General features: G+C 46.1%; 1 long non-coding RNA gene across 1 annotated transcript in view; it reads right to left on the reverse strand.

The window, feature by feature from the left end:
• The window catches only part of LOC142288397 (uncharacterized), a 23,324-nt gene extending 14,700 nt beyond the window's left edge, over window positions 1-8,624 (reverse strand). The window contains exons 1-2 of the long non-coding RNA XR_012749172.1: window positions 7,604-8,624; window positions 3,626-3,701 (exon numbers count right to left, since the gene is read on the reverse strand). This is a non-coding gene — a long non-coding RNA (uncharacterized LOC142288397). The remainder of the gene's footprint in view (window positions 1-3,625; window positions 3,702-7,603) is intronic.
• Window positions 8,625-10,807: the final 2,183 nt, after the last annotated feature.

Here is a 10,807-nt window from a genome sequence, read left to right on the forward strand (position 1 = left end):
GCTAAATCAGAACAGCGTTCTTAATTTGTCATCGCGTCTTTTATCAGATGACCATATTGAACTCTTATCACGAGGTATGAACTTTGTTCATGCACGGGACTTTAATCTATTTTCAACATTACTGGATATTAACAGGTTTATGAGAATTCTCACTGTTAAAAAACATTTTTTTCATGATGCTGTTGGTGAAAATTTTTCTAATGTGAATAATCCTGTCAGTATTAACCCTTATCGTTCTTATGACTTTTCAGAACAATGTGCAGTGTTGTGCTTGGAGGATTTGAGTGTGAATACTGCTGATGATAATTCCATTGATCAAGCTACTCAGTTTTTTCCAAAAAACCCTGCATTTTATCCAATAAATTCACGGGTTGAATGCATGGATAGATTTCAGGATTTAATAGAACAGGATTTAAAAAAGCTGCATGACAGTGTTCACACTCTACCTGCCAGGCACAATTTGTCTTTTAAATTAAGAAAAGCACTGCAGGATCTTGAAACAATGACTGATATTGTAATTAGAATGTCAGATAAGGGTGGGGTTGTTGTAGTAATGGATTCACTGGCTTATTGCACCCAGGTTGAATCCATGCTCAACGACCCCACTGTATACAAAAAAATTGGATTTTGATCCTACTGAGAAATTTTCTGCATTGATTGTCCGATTGATTGATGAAGGTGTACATTTGAATTATATTACTGAGAAACAAAGGGATTATCTCATTGTACAACATCCTGTTACCCCGACTCTGCACGCTTTACCCAAAACACACAAGGGAATATCACCTCCCCCAATGAGGCCAATAGTCTCAGGTATCGGCTCTTCGAATGAACACATGAGTGAATGGCTGGATTCAATACTGCAGCCTTTAACCCATAGAACTCCAGGGTACATCAAAGATAGTATTGACATTCTTGATCAGTTCTCCAATAAAATTTGGCAAACAGGCTTTAGTTGGCTTAGTTGCGATGTTATATCATTGTACACTACTATTCCTTTATCTGTAGCTATACAAGCTTTGATTTTTCATTTGAATAAATATAGCTCCTATTCTTCAGCGTTTCAAAATTATATCGTACAAGTTGCGCAATTTTTGATGGAGCATAATTTTTTCGTGTTCAATAAACAGTTTTATTTACAGTACCACGGAGTTTCTATGGGTGCTAAATTTTCGCCTTCAATTGCGAATTTGATTATGGCTCATTGGGAGGAAAAATACTTATATGATATTAATAACCCTTACTGTAAATTCATCCACTGGTACGGTAGATTTATTGATGACCAGTTATTCATTTGGAATGGTCCCATCTTATTAATTCCGGAGTTCATGAATTATTTAAACAATAATCAATTCAATCTAAAATTCACCCATTTTTGTGACAATAATAAAATTAATTTTTTGGATTTGACTTTCACAGGCATGCCTAACCAGATTATATCCACTTGTATTTATCGTAAACCACTGGCTGGAAATACAATTTTACATGCCATGAGTAGTCATCCTAATCATACAATCAAAGCTGTACCAGTGGGTGAATTTACCAGGGTTTTGCGTAATTGCAGTGAGCATTCTGTATATAACAATGAAGTCAGATCAGCTGAATCCAGATTAAGTGCAAGGGGTTATCCATCCTGGACACTTCAGAGAGCACGCAAGATAGTAGAAAATAAAAAACGTGATCATTTGATAGATTTTTCAAATAAAAACTCTGAATGTAAAAACAATAAGAATAATATGAAATTGCATAACAAAATAGTGCTATCTTTACAATACAGCACACAATTTAATCACATCAAAAATATTATTAAACGTTATTTACCCGTTTTAAATGAAGACCCTGTTCTTGCAACCATACTGCAATCTGGTTGCAATGTGGTTGCTAAAAAAGCACCTTCACTGGGCAACATTCTTTCACCTAGTTTTTTTGTAAAAAATAAACCTGTTTCCACCTGGCTTGAACACAAGGGATTTTTTAGGTGCGGCACCTCACGCTGCCGCACATGTGAATTTGCCTTACCTTGTAGCTCATTTTCAAATACTGGTGAGACTGCCACATATTCCATTTCGAGGTACATTAATTGTAATACCACCAATGTGGTTTATTGCATTAAGTGCACCAGCTGCAACCTACTTTATATTGGTTGTACAGTGAGAAAACTCAAGGTGCGTTTTAATGAACATATCCGGGATATTTATAATTCTAAGGGCCCCGTTATTCCAGCCAGAAATCTCTCATCGGCATCCAGACATTTTATTTCACATCACAATTGCAATACTGACTCCCTGCGTGTTTTTGGCTTAGAAAAAGTTAAAATCTCTCCTCGTGGTGGTGATATCCAACATCAGGTTCTCACACGTGAGGCTTTTTGGATATTTCATTTGGGAACTAGAATACCCAATGGTCTTAATCTGAGACGAGATGTCATGTTTCATTATTAAATCTTGGTAGATAATGTTCGCATGTACATTTCGGATGATAGAGTTTTTTTATGTGGAATTTTAATATCAAAAATCTTTTCTGTATATACGAAAAAATAAAAAAATCTGTTCACTTATTGTTGAATTTTTGTATTGTTGCTTTGTATGTTATCTACCCCATGCTGGCACATGTGCTTTCTGATTAAACACACTCCTCCCATTGGTAGGAGTGAGTTTAAATGCTTGTGAGCAAGACATGTTCACTCAGGCTTGACAAAGAACGCAGGCAGCGTTCGAAACGCGTAGCCTTACGCCGCATATGGGCTCCCTATTTTTGTCATCACATTAATTTTTACGTCCTTTAATAAAATTTTGCATCAGTTTTACTACTACTCCGGAAGCTGGATTTTTCTTTCTTCTATTGGACCCTTGCACTGCCAGAGTGTTATCCTTGCATGCCGGACTTTGCCCCAGTTGAGCTGGATCACCTTTTTTCCTTCTCATTAAAATACAGTGGTCCAAGCAGTTCAAAACAGCATTAATGCAGGAAAGTAGTGCAGATAGGACTACGCGTTTCAGTGGTAAAATCCGCCTTCTTCACGGTCCAGAAGAGATTCAGAAGAGAAGGCGGATTTTACCGCTGAAACGCGTAGTCCTATCTGCACTACTTTCCTGCATTAATGCTGTTTTGAACTGCTTGGACCACTGTATTTTAATGGATCTATGAATAAAAAGTAAGAAATAAATGTTTAACAGCATCCTGGATTGCTCACGTTATTGCTGGACTTTGCTCTGTTGTTGTTCACATTTGTATGGATGACTCCTACATCCTGACCCGGGCACAACGAAGTTAACCAGGTCAGCTGAGGTTCCAGGTGGTTCACAGGAGTGAGCTGGTCTACATTGCTGGAATTATATATATATATATAAAAAAAAAAAAAAAAAAAAAGAAACACTTGTGAGGCTCATGTGTTGCCCATGGCAATTGCTTGTTAGTTGGTTGCTATGGGTAACCACAATTTTTAAATTAGTATTTTTTTTACACATAAAATGGCCACCAGCAACATCAGGATGGCATCAGAGAGAACAGCGGCCATCAGATCCTTAGCAGCCAATCAGAAATCATGTTTCATGTTTTCTATCCAGGATTAAAAATGAAAGCCAAGCTCTGATTGGTTCCCAACGCCGTGTGTTGTTGGAGATACCTGTCACCGTGTAGGGGTAGTAGATCCAGGCTTTTTCCACACGTAGAACATTCAAGGAACCACGCTGGGTATCCTTCTGCAAAAAAAAAAAGGTGAAAATTAATACTGACCCATAATATGCTCCATAAAGTCCCCCACCGCTTCTTAATGCCACTTGTAAAATAACACTGCTCCTCCCCCACCTGCAGCCCCTCATATAAAAGTACATCTTCGGCTCCTCTGGAGCGCTTACCTGTGCCTGCGCGTCCTCCTCTTCATTCCTGCAGCTGCGGCCCCGGTGATGATTATGTCGGTGCAGGACTGAGGCGCGCTCCTATGCAGCCCTGGCGATTACGGTACGTCGCGGGGCTGAGCAGAGCTGCTCTCCCTCCTGTCACCGGCCGCACTGTACAAATATATTGCGCGCCTGAAAGACACGCATACATCTGAATACCGGCGCGGTCGGTGCAGTCCTGGGGACTCCCACAGTGAACCGCTAGGACCTTTGGTGAAACACATGACACATGTGATGTCACTAAAGGACCTGCAACTGCGAAAACTTCAGTGATCGTACAGAACTTGTACGATCACTGAAGTTTACGATTGAAAGGCTGGGTGCCAGGGCCCACTCAGGCCTGTGCATGGGCGTACCCAGGATCAAAACTAGGGGGGGGGGGGGCAAGCCATGGTCGTTCAGGTTGTAAAATATTAGAACGGAAAAGGTGAAATGAAACGAAAATTTTGAGAATAAAATGTAATTTTAGCTTATAGCGCCCCTCTCCACACACACACACACACACACACACACACACAATACATCCCCCATTACCCACTACATACACACACACACACACAAATACCATGCACCCCCCATTACCATCTCCCCACGCACACAATACAATGCACCCCCCCATCACCCCCTACACACACAATACAACAATACAATCCTGATCACCCCCCCACACACACACACACACACACACACACACACACACACACACACACTACAATGCACCCCCATTACCCTCACACACACACACGCAAAACACGCTCCATTACCCCCCACACACACACACACACACACACAATACATCCCCCCCATCACCCGCTACACATACAAATACAATGCACCCCCCATCACCCCCTACACAACCACCCACAATACAATGCACCCCCACTACTCCCCACACACACACACACAATGCACCGTCCATCAGCCCCTACACACACACACAATGCACCCCGCATCACCCCCTACACACACACACACACACAATGCATCCCCCATCACACCCCCCACACACACGCACAATACAATGCATCCCCCATCACACCCCACACACACACACAATGCACTCCCCCATCACCCCCTACACACACACACACACAATGCACCCCTCCATCACCCCCTACACACACACACACACACACACACACACACACAAAAATACAATGCATCACCCCCTACACACACAAATACAATGCATCCTCCATCACCCCCTACACACACAAACACACACACACACAAATACCATGCACCCCCCATCACCCCCTCCAAACACACACAATACAATGCACCCCCATCACCCCCTCCAAACACACACACACACACACACACACACACACACAATGCACCCCCATCACCTCCTATACACACACACACACACCACACACTACAATGCACCCCCCATCACCCCCTATACACACACACACAATGCACCCCCCATCACCCCCTACACACACACACAATACAATGCACCCCCATCACCTCCTACACACACACTACAATGCACCCCCATTACCCCCCCACACACAGTACATCCCCCCATCACCCGCTACACACACACACAAATACAATGCACCCCCCATCACCCCTACACACACACCCACAATACAATGCACCCCCACTACTCCCCACACACACACACAAATGCACCCCCATTACTCCCCACACACACACACAATGCACCGTCCATCAGCCCATACACACACAATGCACCCCCCATCACCCCCTCCAAACACACACAATACAATGCACCCCCCATCACCCCCTACACACACACACACAAATACAATGCATCACCCCCTACACACACACACACACACACACAAATACAATGCATCCCCCATCACCCCCTACACAAACACACACACACACACAAATACCATGCACCTCCCATCACCCCCTCCAAACACACACAATACAATGCACCCCCCATCACCCCCTCCAAACACACACACACACACACACACTACAATGCACCCCTATTACCCTCACACACACACACACACAATACACGCTCCATTATCCCCCCACACACAGTACATCCCCCCCATCACCCCCTACACACACACAAATACAATGCACCCCCCATCACCCCTACACACACACCCACAATACACCCCCACTACTCCCCACACACACACAAATGCACCCCCATTACTCCCCACACACACACACACAATGCACTGTCCATCAGCCCGTACACACACAATGCACCCCCCATCACCCCCTCCAAACACACAGAATACAATGCACCCCCCATCACCCCCTACACACACACACTACAATGCACCCCCCATCACCCCCTACACACACACACTACAATGCACCCCCCATCACCCCCTACACACACACACACACACACACTACAATGCACCCCCATTACCCTCACACACACACACACACAATACACGCTCCATTACCCCCCCACACACAGTACATCCCCCCCATCAACCGCTACACACACCCACAATACAATGCACCCCCACTACTCCCCCCACACACACACACACACACACACAATACAATATATCCCCCATCACCCACTACACACACACACACACAATACAATATATCCCCCATTACCCACTACACACACACACACACACAATACAATGCATCACCCCCTACACACACACACACACACACACACACACACACACAAAATGCATCACCCCCTACACACACACACACACACACACACACACACACACACAATACAATGCATCACCCCCTACACACACACACACACACACACAATACATCCCCCCATTACCCACTACATACACACACAATACCATGCACCCCCCATTACCATCTCCCCACGCACACAATACAATGCACCCCCCATTACCATCTCCCCACGCACACAATACAATGCACCCCCCATCACCCCCTCCAAACACACACACACACACACACACACACACACACAAATACAATGCACCCCCCCATCACCCCCTACACACACACACAATGCACCCCATCACGCCATACACACACAATGCACCCCTCCATCACCCCTACACACACTACAATGTACCCCCCATCACTCCCCACACACACACACACACACAATACAGAGCACCCTCCATTACCCCTCCCCCACATACAATACAATGCACCCTCCATTACCCCCTCCCCAGACATAATACATTGCACCCCTCATCACCCCCTGCAGACACAAATTACACTGCCCTATCACTACACACACCTACCTGCCTCCCCCCTCCCTCGGAATACAGCACTCCCCCTCTGCCTGTCACAAAACTGTGTCTCCTTCACAAATGTTCCCCGTTATGTGTCCTCAGACCCTCCCCACACATCCCCATTAATTACACCTGTCTCTTCGGCTCCTCCATGGAGCGCTTACCGCTGCCTGATGAATCCAGTGTGGCGCCCGCAGCACTGTGATGACGTCAGCAATGTGCTGATCTCATCACGTCCTCTCACACATATCCATAAGGGGCCCGGGGAAGGGGGGTAGGGAGGCGGTGCCTAAGGGGCGTGGCCATCAATAGCAGGGTCCCACCGGGGGTTATCCCGACCTCCTGGTGGGCCAGTCCGCCCCTGTACGTGAGGATGGGGCCCACAAAAACCTGTAGACGGCCCTGCCTGCATCCCTATATGTCACACAGCCTGTACCCAAACTTACCCCTCTCTCAAACACCCTGCACCCCATTTTGTCACAATCTGTACCCCTCATATGCACTCACCCTGCAACCCCATTTTCCCTCATTACCGGTCACGCGTTCCCATCTCCTTCAGGAATCAGGATCTTCTGGCTTTCTGAGCGGCTCCTCCCACTCGGTCACATGGGCATGACATCATCGCAGGTCCTATCTACACCACTAGGATGTATTTTCGTCATCTGGACAAGTTTCTGCTCTGCCTCTGCAGCACTCAGGCTATGTGCGCACGTGTGCGTATTGCATGCATTTATGCTGCGTCTATAGCACTGCAGTGTATATGCATGTGTCCTGCGTCCCCTGCACAATCTATGAAGAGTGTGCATAATCCGTGCGCACCATGCTTTTTTGAACGCAGCGATTTGAGTGTCAAAAATTTGACAAAATCTCTGCATTTAAAAATGTAGCATGTCACTTCTTTCGTGCGCTTTGGATGCTGCTCCCACTCTGTCTATGGGAGAGGCGGCATCCCGAGCGCGTGAAATCGCCATCTATTCTGCAGACACACTACATCCATTATGCAGTGTCTGCAGCGATTTGAAGCGCACATGAGCTGCCAAATCACTGCAGAATTTTCTACAGTGACACGACGCAACGTGCGCACATAGGTGGAAGCGCCTAGTGGACCTCCTCTGAGCACAGGGCAACTGCCCCCTCTGCCACCTCCCGGTAGCTACACTACTGCCGGTCATTAATAGTCCTGGTCTTCTCATATGGACCAACATGGAAAAGGAGTAATAGATTGCAGTCACCTGTCCTACAGTCTCTTCCCCCCAGTAATGGCTGATAACAGGGAGTAATAGATTGCAGTCACCTGTCCTACAGTCTCTTCCCCCCAGTAATGGTTGATAACAGGGAGTAATAGATTGAAGTCACCTGTTCTATAGTCGTCTCCTCCTCCATGGCTGATAACAGAAAGCAATAGACTGAAGTCCCCTGTTCTACAGTCTCCCCCTCCAGTAATGGCTGATAACAGGGAGTAATAGAATGCAGTTGAGTGCCTACAGTCTTTTTCCCCCAGTAATGGTTTATAACAGGGAGAAAGGCAGGTTTCACATTTGCGTTGTTTCGACGCAAACGGACTCCGTCACTAATGTATTACAGTTCATTTATTTACAGTTGAAGAGCGACAGCATGCCTCATGCACTACCCGCATGCGTCCACATGGTGTCGCGCTTACACTGTAAATAAATGAACTGTAAGGCTGCTTTCACACTACGTCTTTTTAAGGCTGCTTTCACACTACGTCTTTTTAACATGCGTCCTGAACGTTTTTTTGCTGCAAAAGCGGATCCTGCTTTTACATCAAAAAACGCATGCAAACGCATGTGTTACTTTGCAGGATCCTGTCACTGGATGTTTAGGGGCGGGCATTGGAGTCATGTGATCGGGAGTGATGGGAACTAAACGTGCCAGACTGGGAGCCAGCTTCTTACAACTGTGGAGGTTCGTAACCAAGGTAAACATCGGGTATACTTGCTTGGATACCCGATATTTACTTTGGTTACGAGCGTCTGCAGCTGCTAGGAGCCGGGCTCCCTGCACACGTAACCAACGTAAACATCGGGTAACTAAGATAAGTGGTTACCCGATATTTACCTTGGTTACGAGTGTCCGCAGCTCTCAGGTGGAGGAGAGGGAGGGGGAGAGACAGAGAGGTAGGAGAGAGAGGGACTGATCACGCGAGACTGGTTCTGGGCATGCTCAGTAGAGCAAGCAGGATCCTGTCTATCAGCATGCCAGCGTTCACATGCGTTTGCGTGCTGTTTAGTCAGGATCCAGCGATTTGCAGTATTTGGACGCAGCTCAAAAACGCTACATGTAGCGTTTTTGAAAGATGTTAAAAAACTGCAAGTCGCTGGATCCTCACTATAACGCACGCAAACGCAGGTGAACGCATGTTAACGCGAGTCCATTGCAAATGCATTGAAATGAAAACGCATTTGCACTGGATCCGTTTTGCGTTAAAAAAACGTTCAGGACGCATGTTAGGCTGCTTTCACACTACGTCTTTTTAACATGCGTCCTGAACGTTTTTTTAACGCAAAAACGGATCCAGTGCAAATGCGTTTTCATTTCAATGCATTTGCAATGGACTCGCGTTAACATGTGTTCACCTGCGTTTGCATGCGTTATAGTGAGGATCCAGCGACTTGCAGTTTTTTAACATCTTTCAAAAACGCTACATGTAGCGTTTTTGAGCTGCGTCCAAATACTGCAAATCGCTGGATCCTGACTAAACAGCACGCAAACGCATGTGAACGCTGGCATGCTGATAGACAGGATCCTGCTTGCTCTACTGAGCATGCCCAGAACCAGTCTCTCGTGATCAGTCCCTCTCTCTCCTACCTCTCTGTCTCTCCCCCTCCCTCTCCTCCACCTGAGAGCTGCGGACACTCGTAACCAAGGTAAATATCGGGTAACCACTTATCTTAGTTACCCGATGTTTATGTTGGTTACGTGTGCAGGGAGCCCGGCTCCTAGCAGCTGCAGACGCTCGTAACCAAAGTAAATATCGGGTATCCAAGCAAGTATACCCGATGTTTACCTTGGTTACGAGCCTCCACAGTTGTAAGAAGCCGGCTTCCAGTCTATCACGTTTAGTTCCCATCACTCCCGATCACATGACTCCAATGCCCGCCCCTAAACATCCAGTGACAGGATCCTGCAAAGTAACACATGCGTTTGCATGCGTTTTTTGCTGTAAAAGCAGGATCTGCTTTTGCAGCAAAAAAACGTTCAGGACGCATGTTAAAAAGACGTAGTGTGAAAGCAGCCTTAAAAAGACGTAGTGTGAAAGCAGCCTAATACATTAGTGACGGAGTCCGTTTGCGTCGAAACAACGCAGATGTAAAACCGGCCTAATAGATTGGTCACCTGTCCTACAATCTCCTCCTCCATGGCTGATAACAGGGAGTAATAGATTGCAGTCGAGTGTCCTACAGTCTCTTCCCTCCAGCAATGGTTGATAACAGGGAGTAATAGATTGCAGTCACCTGTCCTACAGTCGTCTTCCCCCAGAAATGGCTGATAACAGGGAGTAATAGATTGCAGTCGAGTGTCCTACAGTCTCTTCCCCCCAGTAATGGCTGACAACAGGGAGTAATAGATTGCAGTCGAGTGTCCTACAGTCTCTTCCCCCCAGTAATGGTTGATAACAGGGAGTAATAGATTGAAGTGACCTGTCCTACAGTCTCCTTCCCCCAGAAATGGCTGATCACAGGGAGTAAT

Source organism: Anomaloglossus baeobatrachus, unplaced genomic scaffold (assembly GCF_048569485.1).
Source record: "Anomaloglossus baeobatrachus isolate aAnoBae1 unplaced genomic scaffold, aAnoBae1.hap1 Scaffold_822, whole genome shotgun sequence".
Lineage (NCBI taxonomy): Eukaryota > Metazoa > Chordata > Amphibia > Anura > Aromobatidae > Anomaloglossus > Anomaloglossus baeobatrachus.